At 42.0% G+C, this 14143-nt stretch overlaps 1 protein-coding gene across 1 annotated transcript in view; it reads right to left on the bottom strand.

Annotated features, from left to right (window-relative positions):
• Positions 1-14143, bottom strand: part of LOC105490670 (SHC adaptor protein 4) — a 142654-nt gene that overhangs the window by 70045 nt on the left and 58466 nt on the right. The window lies entirely within an intron of this gene.

Genomic DNA, 14143 nt, shown 5'->3' with positions numbered 1-14143 from the left:
ATATTAAACTTTTCACAAGGCAAATGAAAATCTCTTCCGGATTCCCCAGAGATCATTGTTTAAATTAATAAACTATATTCTCACACACACGCACACCCCAACACACATACACATGCAACACTATTATAGTTTTTATATATATTATATTTCACAATAGTATTTTCTAAAGTTTAGATTCCCAAAGGAAGTGGGGAGACGTCAGAGAGAGGAATGCAAACCCATTTTTGTTTTGTTTTGTTTTGTTTTTGTTTTGAGACGGAGTCTCACTCTGTTGCCCAGGCTGGAGTGCAGTGGCACAATCTTGGCTCACTGCAAGCTCCACCCTCCAGGTTCACGCCATTCTCCTGCCTCAGCCTCCCGAGTAGCTGGGACTACAGGCGCCCACCACCACGCCCGGCTAATTTTTTTGTATTTTTAGTAGAGACGGGATTTCACCATGTTAGCCAGGTTAGTCTCGATCTCCTGACCTCGTGATCTGCCCGCCTCAGCCTCCCAAAGTGCTGGGATTACAGGTGTGAGCCACTGCGCCTGGCCATGCAGACCTATTTTTATAACTATAGCTATGATAGGTTGTAGTGCAGAGCAATGTTCTTCTAGAAAATACTTTTGAAAGATAATTAGAGTTCCCAAAGATTCTAGGCATTATTTTGCACTTATAAATGTATGTTTTAGCTCAGATCATTTTTTCTATATAAATGAAACTCTTTTTCAAGGTATTATCTTGTTAGATTTTTGTATAATTATCTGCAATCAAAGGATAGAATGGATCTTTGGTTAGCATATATTCTCAGGATTTCATATTTATTGTTTCTCTAGGATTCTATCCTTTGTTCTCCGGAGTCAAATAGAAGGATAACACAGAGAGTTGGGCTCTCTGGCTTGGTTGGTTGATTGATGTTTTGAGTCATCTTAATGATTACTCAATAATTGATAAGACTCATAATTAATCCAAACTGGCACTGATACTGCCAAAATAGCTAGTCCAGGCACCCCACTATATTGACAGTATTTAATAAAGAGGTATTATAAGATAGGGCAGATCCTTTACTCCATGAGAGTGATTTGGATATTTTGGTCTAAAAATACAAAAAATTAGCCAGGCGTGGTGGCAGGCACCTGTAATCCCAGCTACTTGGGAGGTTGAGGCAGGAGAATCACTTGAATCCGAGAGGTGGAGGTTGCAGCAAGCCGAGATCGCGCCATTGCACTCCAGCCTGGGCAAAAAGAATGAAACTCTGGTCTCAAAAAATAAATAAATAAATAAATAAATAAATAAATAAATAAGTTGACTATAAATGATGTGAACTTAAAGTAAAAACAAAGGTGAATATTGATGTTGCCAAATATAATAACAACAACAATAATAATATAACAATAATTATATGCCAACTATAGTAACTTTTTATTAGAAGTTGTTACTTTTATATAGCAACTCGTAATTTCATAAACTGTTTTCCCACACATTTGTTTTTTTGATTCTCACACCAAGTATCAATGTCTTCTAACAAAAAGTAATGCAGTGAATTTAAGTTGAAGGGAATACTTTACAGCATGAATACCTCTCAAGGAGGTTTTAAAAGGATGACCCTTCCTGGAAGGGAGGGGATTAGAATTTCTCGACAGACAGAAGAACATAGGTGAAGACACCAAAACACAAAGTATCATGATATGAGGGGAATTACAGGTACTTTCATATTGCTGGAGCATAACATATGGTAGAACAATAGTGAATATGAACTAAGAGATAAGAGTCTAAATACTGTTTCTGTGAAGTGCCGGACAGTAAATATTTCAGACTTTGCTCTTTTGCAAGTACTCAACTCTGCTATTGTAGTGCAAAAAGCAGCCTTAGACAATATGTAGACAAGTGAGCATGGCTGTGTTCCAACAAAACTTTATAGAAACTGGTGGCTGGCCAGATCTGGCCCATGGGCTACAGTTTCTTGACCCGTGGATCCAATAATTCACACAAAAGGAGAGAGAAATCATTCGGTTTTTTAAGATGGGAAAATATTCACATTCATTATAATTTTAAAATTGAAAATTAAAACAACAAGATACTTCACTCATTAAATTAGGGAAAAATAATACAAAACCCAGTGTTGGAAAAGATGGGAAATATTCTGCTTTAGGCATATTTATCAATTGCCAGGGGCCTCGGTTAGTATTAATACAATCTTTCTAGAGAGTAATTTGGTAAAAGTTGACAAATGTCAAAATTTCTCAGAGCATGGGCGGAGCGTGGTGGCACACACTTGTAGTCCCAGCTACTTGGGAGGCTTGCTTGAGCCCAGGAGTTCAAGGCTGCAGTGCCACTGCACTCCCGCCTGGGTGACAGAGCGAGACCCTGTCTCTAAAAACAATTCGTTTAAATAATTTATTACAGCCTTTGACAAGGTGGGGAGAAGCCTGTATTGGGATAGCATTGAGTATATAAGTAAAAAAACACTTCACATAAGAAACCAACCCAAAGTCTTGCGATATAGAGATAAAACATATCAAAATGGATATTGCCACTTGGACTATAGAAATATGAAGAAGTCTATAGAAATTAGTGTGAAAACGTAGAACTTGTAACAGTATGTACACATTAGTAGCAGCTATATCAAATTAATCCTGTGTAAATAGTAATGTAGAAAAAGCTTATGAACTATGGCTTGGTTTTAGTGTTTTTTGTGTGTGTGGTTTACTATTTCATTTCTGATTCTACTGGTGTTTAGATATAAACAAGGTAAACAATGTTATGTTTTACTTTCATTGTGCACTTGATTGGATAAGTAATCCTTTAAAATATTGAAAATAATGCATAGTAAATTCCTTCAGCAGGAGTTTTGCTAGTGTGAGGCAAAGGTGTTGAGATGTGAAGGCACATCAAAAATGTCCCAATGGAGAGGTGACACCCATAGAGAGATCGGACAATGTTCATGTTATGGATACTAACAGGTGTTCTTTATTTCTCTCTCTGCTCCCATTCCAACTTAGCTTTTAACCCCTCCATCTTTGTAGCCACTAAATCCATATTTCCTTTTTCAGTTTTTTTTAATAGAGCTACCTGTTTCTATTCCCAAAAGTTTCAAAAAGATAAAAAATCTTGAGTGCATTTAGTAAAGCCTTTTAGAATGGTACACCTTGGAGTAGCAGCGAGCCCAAGCTTCAGTGAAAGAACAGCCCCCATTTATATTTATTTAATTTTTTGTTTTTGTAGAGATGGGGTCTCACTCTGTTGCCCAGGTTGGAGTGCAGTGGTGTGATCATAGCTCACTGCAGCCTCAACCTCCTTGGGCTCAAGCAATCCTCCCACCTCTACCTCCCATGTAGCTGGGACCACTACAACTGGCAAGCACCACCATAATTGGCTAATTTTTTCTTTTCCTTTTTTATTTCGTGTAGAGACAGTGTCTCCCTATGTTGCCTGGGTTGGTCTTGAACTCCTGGGCTCAAGTGAGACTCCCACCTCAGCCTACCAAGGTTCTGGGATTAGAGGTGTGAGCCATAGCTCCTGGCCAGCCCCTATTTACTAAGCACTCTCTATGGTCAGGCTCAGAAGTGAACACCTTATGTACATCATTTCATTGAGTCATAACAGTATCATTCCAAGGTACGGACTTCACCCTCATTTTACCAATGAGGATACTAAAGTTCAAAGAATTTAAATAACTGTGTACAAATAAGGCAATTGACAGTGGGAGAGACAGAATGCAAATCCACTTCTGACTTCAAAACCCACAAGCACTGGGAAGGAACCACATTGCCAGATGGATGAAAAGGAGGGAGTCGTAGGCTCTAGAGGCTAGGGGAAGTAGTATATTGACTGTCCTTCCCTTGCTCACTCCCCTAACACAGTGAGGGGAGGCTCTTTGGCCAATCGCTAACACCAGCGTGGCTGGGGTAAACTACCCAGGCAAAAGGACAAAGTGGTAGGGGCTGACTCTTCTTAGAAAAGACTTACTCGGATGCCCCTGCCCTTCCCCAGCCCTCTGCTGTCTATGCGCTGGCTGCCACCTCCTGGAAGAAACGAGCATCTGGAGCCAGGCTCTGCCCACATGGGCAACATACATGAGTACGCACTCACACGCTCACTCAGGACTGCATATTTGAGGCGTGTGAGGCTTTACAGAGCCCCCAAAATCTCTTGATGTGCAAAACTCTGCTCAAAAGAAAAAAAGGGGAAAATTTGGGTTTATGAACTTGCTTTAAAAAGTAATTATCAGCCAGGCACAGTGGCTCATGCCTGTAGTCCCACCACGCAGGGAGGCCAAGGCAAGAGGATCCCTCAAGGCCAGGACTTTGAGACAAACATAGTGAGACCTTGTCTCCACAAAAATATATATATATTTTAAATTGCCAGGCGTAGCAGTGCACACCTGTGGCCACAGCTACCCAGGAGCCCAGTGCAGGAGGATTGCTTGAGCCTAGGAGTTCAAGGCTGCAGTGAGCTAGGATTATATCACTGCACTCCAGTCTGGGTGACAGAGCAAGACCCTGTCTCAAAAAAATAGTACTTATTAATTTTTTGAATTGGAGACTCTAAGATGAGCCATGCCTCTCTCCAATAAAAGGCCTATTTGTACAAACTTTTCTTTTCTTTTTTTTTTTTATTTTTGTTTTTTTGGGACAGATCTTGCTCTGGTTGCCCAGGCTGGAATGCAATGGTGCGATCTGGGCTCACTGCAACCTCCGCCTCCAGGGTTCAAGCAATTCTCCTGCTTCAGCCTCCCAAGTAGCTGGAATTACAGGCACCCGCCACCACACCCCGCTAATTTTTGTATTTTTAGTGGAGATGGGGTTTCACCACGTTGGCCAGGCTGGTCTCAAACTCCCGACCTCAGGCGATCTGGCCGCCTGGCCTTTCAAAGTGCTGGGATTACAGACATGAGCCACCGCGCCCGGCCTGTACAAACTTTTCTATTCCGTTTAAGAAGGTCCACTCCTCACCCCAAAGCTCCCCAGAACATTCTGTGGACCTCTTAGAAATCACAGATCCCAGGTTAAGAATTACTGCTTTAAATTAACCTCTCAAATTCCACTTGCCTTGCTGATAGCAGCGTTAACAAATCTGAAATCCCAGCGAGGAAAGGCAGATAGATGCCTGCATTCTGTTGCTTTTGTTCACAAAGATCTTTTCTTCCCCTACTACTGGGACCAAGACATTAACTGTAACATTTTCAAGAACAAATAGTACTTTCAGTGCTTTTCTGGAGTCTCAGCCACACCCTTGGGCCAACTTTACAAATGCTGAGGAAAAAGAAAAAGACAACAGAGCTGAGCGCGATTTCTCCTGGGACCGAGGGGGCCCCGCCATTCTTACAGCCCCAAAATTTCTGCAGAACCTTTTTGGAGCTGAGTGGCGGTGAGACTTTCTCCAGCTAGCAAACATTCAGTAAGTGTCTGCTTTTAGAGGAGCAGAATTTTTGGGCTTTCAATGGCTAAAGATTTCCATCTTGGGAGCCTGTATTAGAAAGAAAGAGAAATGCCCCAGTGCACCAACAGTGGCCACTTTGTTTATTGTTTCGCCACATGAGAGAGAAGGGGAGAAGTGGGCTGATGTAAGAGAATGAGAATGCCGTTGAAGATTTGCTTTTAAGCATATAAAACCCTGCCTACGCCATAAGACCAAAAAAAAGATATTTTGTCTGTCTTAACAGAGTCCAAACTAATCATCCAAACAAAGCCACCTTTCTTCACCAACTCCTGGCCAGTACGACACTGAAGTTATAATTCTTCTGTGTCTTTAACCCTCAAACGATTAAGCTCCTCTGGAAGCAATGTCGCCTAACGCACGCACACACACACACACACACACACACGTGCACACACACACACTTTTTAAATTTTTTTTAATTTTGGAAGGCAATATCACGATCCAAGACAAAGGAGAGCATTTAACGGCAGGAGAGGCTGTGGGGCAGATTTCTTCTGGTGAGTGTCAAGATGCAGTTCTTCAGTCAATAGGAAAGCCAGAAAATGTGCAACATGAAACCAGGCAAAGGGGCCCAGCTGGAATGATTAAAGGCAATGATCCCCACATCCCCCACCTTTTGACACATACACACACACACACACACACATCTATAGTCAGATATGCAGTGAAGGAGTATTTCCAGTTTTGTCCCTGCAAATAGGAATGAGAATAAAATTTTAATCACAGCAAGAGCCTTTCCAAAATAAAAAGTCAATGATACTCAGCTAAAACAAATTCATCTGCCATTTCCCAAAGGACTTTCTTTTACTTTGCATCTCCAACGTAAGTCCTTCAAGAAATCAGTTACCAAAGTCTAAGGGACATGTTGCGCCCTAAATGTCTCAGATTGCCTTCTTGTTATGAATGAAGAGACTTAGAGTAATTCAGACTGCACATCCATGTGGTATTATGCTGTTCTGATTGTTCTAGGGAAACCAGTACCATCTTTTTTTAAATCTTTGCCTCCAGGACAGCAAGGCTCAGTGATCTATGTGTTCAATTTTGTCCAGCTTAGTGAAATTAAAGACATCCAAGAATTTGTGAAAGCCCTCAGACCGGACACTTTAGAACAGGAGCCTGCCTCTGCGGTGATAAGCACACAATGAATGCAGTCAATGCCCATAGACCAGTTGAAAATGGAAAGGCTCAAATTTGCTTTGTGCTATTATCAAGGGGCATCACCCGTGCACTCCAGGAGGGTGAACTCAGCTCATAAAATACATCCTTTCACTTTAGAAACAGGCACCGGGAGTCCCAGGATGGTCAAATAAAACCTTTGAGTACTGCCCACAGCATTTATCCCCACACTGACTTAGTGTACCACTCTGTTCACCTGAATTGTATTTAAAGTCTGATTCTAAAATACAATTGCTAGCCAACCCAGCTCAGTAACCATAGGAAATGGGTTTGTCTGTCTACTTCATGATTCTGCCCTTTGGCTCTGATGCAAATATGAACCCATTAATCACACCGGAATGAGGTGAAATACCCTCTTGTCTAGAGTATCACATCTCCCCTATAAAGCTCACTAGTTAACGGACATTAAGTGCTGGTTTTCTACTGTCCCCAAAGTGATTTCCTGTAATACAGTCATGTATCTCAAAATTCAAACACCTATGTCCACAAGCTGATAGCTTATAGGCTTAAGGAAATGACAATAAGAAATAGAGTTGGTTTCATATAAAATACATGGGAATTTGTAAATTCAAAAGATTGCTCTCCTTTAGGATAAACTGGGCTTCTTTAAAACAACTGTGTTTTTGACAAAATATTCAAAATATTATGAAGGTGTGTCTTTTGGAGTTAAAGAGTGCACTGATGCATAGTGTGGTCACTTACGAGCCAAAAACTCATTAAAAACAAACAAACAAAACAAAAACAAAAACAGATCTTACTTAGTCACCCACTTTATTCACTCAAGCTCACTCTAAACAATGTATATCTACTTCCAAAAATTCTTCAGAGAGTAATTGGAATTTTAAAGACATTTAAAACAGTTTGGCCAGGTGTGGTGGCTCACACCTGTAATCTTTGCACTTTGGGAGGCCAAGGTAGGCGGATCACTTGAGGTCAAGAGTTCAAGACCAGCCTGGCCAACATCGTGAAACCCCGTCTCTAGTAAAAATACAAAAATTAGCCAGGCATGGTGGTGCATGCCTGTAATCCCAGCTACTAGGGAGGCTGAGGCAGGAGAATTGCTTGAACCGGGAGGCAGAGGTTGCAGTGAGCTGAGATTGTGCCATTGCGCTCTAGCTTGGGTGACAGAGCAACACTCCATCTAAATAAATAAATAAATAGTAAAACAGTTTGTCATACAGGTGTCTATACCATTGAGCAAGACAGCAATTGGTGTAATGAATATATTATTTCTACCACTTTTTTTTTTTTTTAAATAACTTTGGTTCTTTTAAAGGCTATTTGGCATATATGTTGTAAATCTTATTGGGAATTCCATTTTTTTTAATGTGTGTGCACCTCTGGAAGGAAGGAACAACTGGCCTAGCCAGTTAATCCACCTTGACAAATTATTTGTCAAGGACAACTTCAGCCTGCACATCCACAGAGAGTACACCATTAGGTAAGTGGTGATCAAACTGTAAAGTTCTTAAGAATCACCTGGGTACTGGTTAAAATACAGATTTCTAGGACCATTCCTAGAGGTTTTGATTCTGGGGTGAGGCCTAGGAATCTACAGTTTCACAAACCTTCCAAGTGATTCCGATACAGAGTTCATGAACCACACAGCTGATTACACCTTCTCCTCAGACTCACTGCACAGAGTAACTGGTGCTGTGCTCTATAGCTTAGACCAGATGGTTGCGTTAGAGGGTGTTAAGGAATTAGGTCACCTATTCCTAGAGGTCAGAATAGGGAAGGTTACACTGCCTGTATGTTTGATGATATTCCATTCTGGGGAATTTTGTTTTCAATGTGGTCACTCTATATTCTGGCATACATATTTGGTATAATCCTCTCTTCTCTTCTCTGCCTCCCCAATCCTCATCTCCTCAAGAAGAAGGGCTTTATGGCTGGGTGTGGTGGCTCACGTCTGTAATCCTAGCACTTTGGAAGGCCAAGGTGGGCAGATGACCTAAGGTCAGGAGTTCAAGAGCAGCCTGGCCAATATGGTGAAACCCCATCTCTACTAAAAATACAAAAGTAACCAGGAGTGGTGGTGGGCGCCTGTAGTCGTAACTACTCGGGAGGCTGAGGCAGGAGAATCGCTTGAACCTGGGAGGCGGAGGTTGCAGTAAGCTGAGATGGTGCCACTGAACTCCTGCCTGGGCAACAGAGTGAGATTCTGTCTCAAAAAAAAAAAAAAAAAAAAGAAGAAGGGCTTTTACCAGAGGCCACATGGAGGCCCCCAACATCTTTGCTTACATCACCCCTTGCACATACAAGCAGTGAGAGAGTGTCGGCATTATCTCTCCTATCTGGAGGCAGCAAGGACATCCTGGAGGCAGCAAGGTCTAATCCATTTGCCCCTCAAATGCATTCAACACTCTAGGCAGTGGTTCTCAGCCTTGGCTGCACATTGGACTATACCACCAAGAATGTTACGAAGTACTGAAGACTGGGTCTCAGCTCCAGAGATTCTGACTTAATTGGTGCAGGACAGGGCTTGGGGATCAGAAGTTTTAAGATCTCTTCCAAATGCTTCCAACAAGGCTAAGGCTGAGAATCACTCTAGCAGCAGTTGGCAAACTTTTTCTGAAAAGGGCCAGATAGGAAATATTTTAGGCTGTGCAGGTTACACAGTTTCTGTTACAGCTCCTCAATTCTGCTGTTGTAGCTAGAAAAATAGCCATAGGCAATACATAAACAAATGGGTGTGCTTGTGTGCCAGTAACACTTATGGACACTGAAATTTGAATTCCATATGATTTTCATGTGTCACAGAATATTCTTTCGGGGTGTTTTTTCCAACCATTTAAAAAATGTCAAAGCCATTCTTGGCTGACAAGGTGGCAAAATCAAAATCAGGTAGCGGATTGGATTTGGCCTGCAGGCTCTTGTTCTCTGATTCTTGCTCTAAAGCAAACCAGAAACCAATGTGAGAAGATTTGGGGTCGTGGTCAGCTATTACCTAGTGCATGGTGCAAAGCTCATTAGAGTGCAATCTTTTGCAAGGATTGTTTATACATATTTTGAACTTTGTCTTGTTCGGTTTCTTGCTACAAGAAGTTGGGTATTATAAGACAAGGGGTCTTTCCCTATGTCAATATAAGAATTATGGAACTCCATTTACACTGTAAATTATTGTTTTTCCATTCTTTTCTTCCAACAGCACTCAGTAGAGGCAGACGGAAACAAATTATTTTTTCCTTTTAATTATCATCTAACCTTCATTAAGTGATACTATGTAAATGAAACAGTGCAAAGTGTTTGGGCAGGCGATACAGAAATAAACAAAAGTGCAAAATTATAGTAACTGTTAAAATTTGATGGCTTTAATTTATCTATAACTCTACTTTCTTACAATAATAGAGAGTGAGGAAAAGTTAGTTAAGTAGACTCTGCAGTTAGATAGCCAGAGTTCAAACTCTAGCTGTCTCTTACAATCTCTGTCACCTTGAACAAGTTTTTAAAGCTCTCTATGTCTCAATTCCTTAAATATAAAAGGTAAGAATAATAATAGTGCTTTGGACAATACCTCAGTAAATGCTAGCCATTATTATTGCTTTATCCTTATAATGGCTATCTACTTTAAGAACTGGGTCTAGGCCGGGTGCAGTGGCTCATGCCTGTAATCCCAGCACTTTGGCAGGTGGATCGCCTGAGCTCAGGAGTTCGAGAGCAGCCTGTGCAACATGGCAAAACCCTATCTCTACAAAAAATACAAGTTAGCCAGCTGTGTTTGCTTGCACCTGTAGTCCCAGCTACTTGGGGAGGCTGAAGTGGGAGGATTGCTTGAGCCCGGGAGGTCAAGGCTGCAATTAACTGAGATTATGTCACTGCACTCCAGCCTGAGCAAGGAAGTGAGACCATGTCTCAAAAAAAAAAAAAAAAAAAAAAAGAACTGGGTCTAATCTAATTTGTACAACACCTAGTACCCAACAAAGTATGCTCTATGTTATAACTGGAATGCTATAGCTAATATGTTATATAGCAGGTCAAATTATGTCTATCATGTGTATAGTAATGGTTAGTATACGTTTCTATAAAGGCAGAATGCATGTCTGGCTTTCTTCGGATATTGCATGGAACCTAGTAGGCTGCCTTGGAAATAAACAATGTATTCAATATATGAATGTTAGGTAGCTCTATGTCATCAAAACAAAGTGTAACCCTTGTCTCCCTGTAGAAATCAAATCCCCCTTCAGGACAGAGGTATTCATTCCCCAGTTGCTGGAGTGCTCACTTCTCATGGATCAGAGCTGAGTTCCTTCTGCAGAAATTGTGCTCTCTAGGGGAAGTTGCCTTGCCCATGTTATGTCCCCTCCCCAGTGGCAACAGGCATCCAACAACCTGATTGGCCAATATGGGGTTCCAGGGCCTGGTCCCCGTCCCTCAATATGGAACAACTCTGAAGGGCCATCCTAGCTCCAGAACTGCCCACGGAGCCTGCTGTGACTTCACTGGTTTTCAGCCTCTCCCTCTGCCAGGCCCTGCTTCCCTCATTCCCTTGACGGTTGATTTCAAGAGCCCTCCCAGTAAGTCTTTTGCATTCAACTCTCCATCTCAGAACCTGTTTCAATATCCAGCCTGAGACCTGCTAACAAGCTGCAAGTGTAAGTTAGGCCCCCTTACACTTGCATACACTTAACTAGATGATGTCTTTCAAGAATCTATTTTGTCACAGACAACAGTGAAAAAAATCATTTTCAGAGAATTTCTCATAAGAGACACATGATCTGGATCAAAAACACCCACTTTTTAATTGTGCAAACATACACTACAGTTCACATTTCCTAAAGTAAGTGCAGCTCTCAAAAACTACAACTCAATCACATATAATTAAAGGGACCAGAGCTGTGCACTTACTCTATTAGGCATTTCTCAGCTTCCCTACTGAGAATACCAGCAGGAAATGGAACAAATCTGCCTGGCAGGTAGAGAGATGCACCAATTGTCCTGCATTTACTTTGGCACAAAGCTCCCCTTTTATCAATGAAAAGACTGTCTCTGGATGAGATTAGTTTAGTGTTTTTTTTTTTTTTTTTTTTTTTTTTGAGACGGAGTCTCGCTGTCACCCAGGCAAGAATGCAGTGGCGCAATCTTGGCTCACTGCAAGCTCCGCCTCCTGGGTTTACACCATTCTCCTGCCTCAGCCTCCCGAGTAGCTGGGACTACATGCTCCTGCCACCACGCCTGGCCAATTTTTTGTATTTTTAGTAGAGATGGGGGTTTCACCGAGTTAGCCAGGATGGTCTCGATCTCCTGACCTCGTGATCCGCCCGCCTCGGCCTCCCAAAGTGCTGGGATTACAGGATTTATGGACACTGAAATTTGAGCCACCGCGCCCAGCAAGATTAGTTTTTGATGAGTTTTGGGTGCCTCCCATCTAACTCACTCTTTCCGAAAGGAATTATATCATTATTTTTTTCTAGCTATTTAGGATGTAGCGTAGTTGAAACTCACTGCTCTCACATTCCCTGATATTCCCATTTTCCTTTCTTAAAAGCAAAAACAAAACAACAATTAAAACTTGCAGATGCTTTGGGGGATTTTCTGGGGAACCACCTGCTCACAAATAAGGAGCGTCCATGTAATCTGTGGTCCAGATGCAATCCCCAGACCAGCAGCATTAGCATCGCCTGGAACTCATTAGACAGGCAAATTATTGAATCAAAAACTCTGGGGCTGGGGTCCAATATTATGTGTGTGTTTGTTTGTTTGTTTGTTTCAGAGACAAGGGCTCACTGTGTTGCCCAGGCTGGAGTGCAGTGGCTATTCACAAGTGTGTGATCATCACACACTACAACCTCAAACTCCTGAGCTCAAGTGATCCTCCCACCTCAGCCTCCCAAGTAGCTGGGACTACAGGTGCATGCCACCAAGCCCAGCTAACATTCTCTGTTTTAACAAGCCTTCGCATACTAAAGTTTGAGAACTACTATCTCACACATTTTTTTTCTCGTTAGAAATCACAAAAGGACATTAAAGTATCTTTTCCTACAGATTTATGAGTATCTTTATGAAGCCCTTTCAGAGAGAACTCACCAACAAGGAATCTGGCATCTTAAACCCAGGATTAAACATTTCCCTATTCTGTCCTTTCTGGCTTTCAGCACTTCCGCAAGATTTGTTCCTTAAAATTATTCCACTTTGGTCGACCCATAATGCAAAAGAGGCAGGGCAGATCTGATTTCCAGTTCCACCACCTACTGACTTGCTAGATGACCTTGGTAAATTTTTCCATTTCTCTAAGTCTCAATATTCTTATGGACAAAACAGGGTTAATAGTAATATCTATCTTATAAATGTTAAATTTTGTGATGACAAAGTTGATAAGAGTCACTATAGATTAATAATAAGCTGCTATTTCAATAGCCCGCTAATAGTTGAAACCATGTTTGATCTCTTCAACTAGAAAGAGGTTAAGGCTCATCCAGTTCCACGTGATTGAAAAATCCTTCCCTTCATCTGAATCAACTCGTGGACCCCAAGGCTGTCTGATCCAAATGAGTATCTTCACGGAATTTATTTTTATTCCTTTGTTCAAAAATATACCTGGCTGGGCACAGTGGCTCACACCTGTAATCCCAGCACTTTGGGAGGCTGAGGTGGGAGGATTGCTTGAGGCCTGGAGTTTGAGACAAGCCTGGGCAATATAGCAAGGCCTCATCTCCACAAAAAAAAAAAAAAAAAAAGTAGCCGGGTGTGGTGGTGGTGGTGTATGACTGTGGTCCTAGCTACTTGGGAGGCTGAGGCAGGAGGATCACTTGAGCCCAGGAGTCTGAGACTGCAAGGAGCTTTGATCATGCCACTGCACTCCAGCCTGGATTATAGCATGAGATCCTGTCTCTAAACACGACACACACCCGCGCACACGTACACACAGATGGCACCCATAAACCAAACACTCTCCTGTTGAGCCAGGGACCTGACCTAATTGTCCAAGAGCTCCTTGTTTTGGAATTTGGCCGGGTTCAGCATGTCAAATCCTATGATTTAGATTCTCTAGGTCTTTTCTGCTTTTCTCTAACCAGCAGTGACCATGGAAACTTCAAGACCTCCGGGGGTCATCTCAAGATCTGTGATCCAGGCCTGAGATGCTTAGAAACCTCTCCATTATTCAACAAATAATTATCAACCCAACTATGTCCTAGGAACTATGGCTCTGAATCCTTCCAGCTCCAGGGACTGGGCTTCTGAAGAAAACCTTCAAGCCCAAAAATGATGGATGATGGAGCCCTTGTGGTTGTTGCACTGAAAAAAGACCTTAGGAAACAATCCCTTCCAGGCCAGACACCCTCCAGGGCACACTGAGCTTTCTCAGGAGGCTGCCTTTCAAATGCAGCTTCTGTGCTTCGCGGAACAATGGTTCAAAAGGCCTATTCTTACTTGCATTGTAAAATGATTAAGACTAGAGGCTGGCCACCGTATCTATCAAAATCAAAATTAGAAATCCAGGCTTAAGGAAAACAAAAAGGGGCCACCAAACAAGAGATACTAGAATGTATTTTCATCTGACTCTGCATGGTAAAGAAGGCCTGGGAAGAAATCACTGGAGAGAGC

Source organism: Macaca nemestrina, chromosome 7 (assembly GCF_043159975.1).
Source record: "Macaca nemestrina isolate mMacNem1 chromosome 7, mMacNem.hap1, whole genome shotgun sequence".
NCBI lineage: Eukaryota > Metazoa > Chordata > Mammalia > Primates > Cercopithecidae > Macaca > Macaca nemestrina.
The sequence above is the reverse complement of the archived record's forward strand: the minus strand, read 5'-3'. Positions and strand labels throughout refer to the sequence as shown.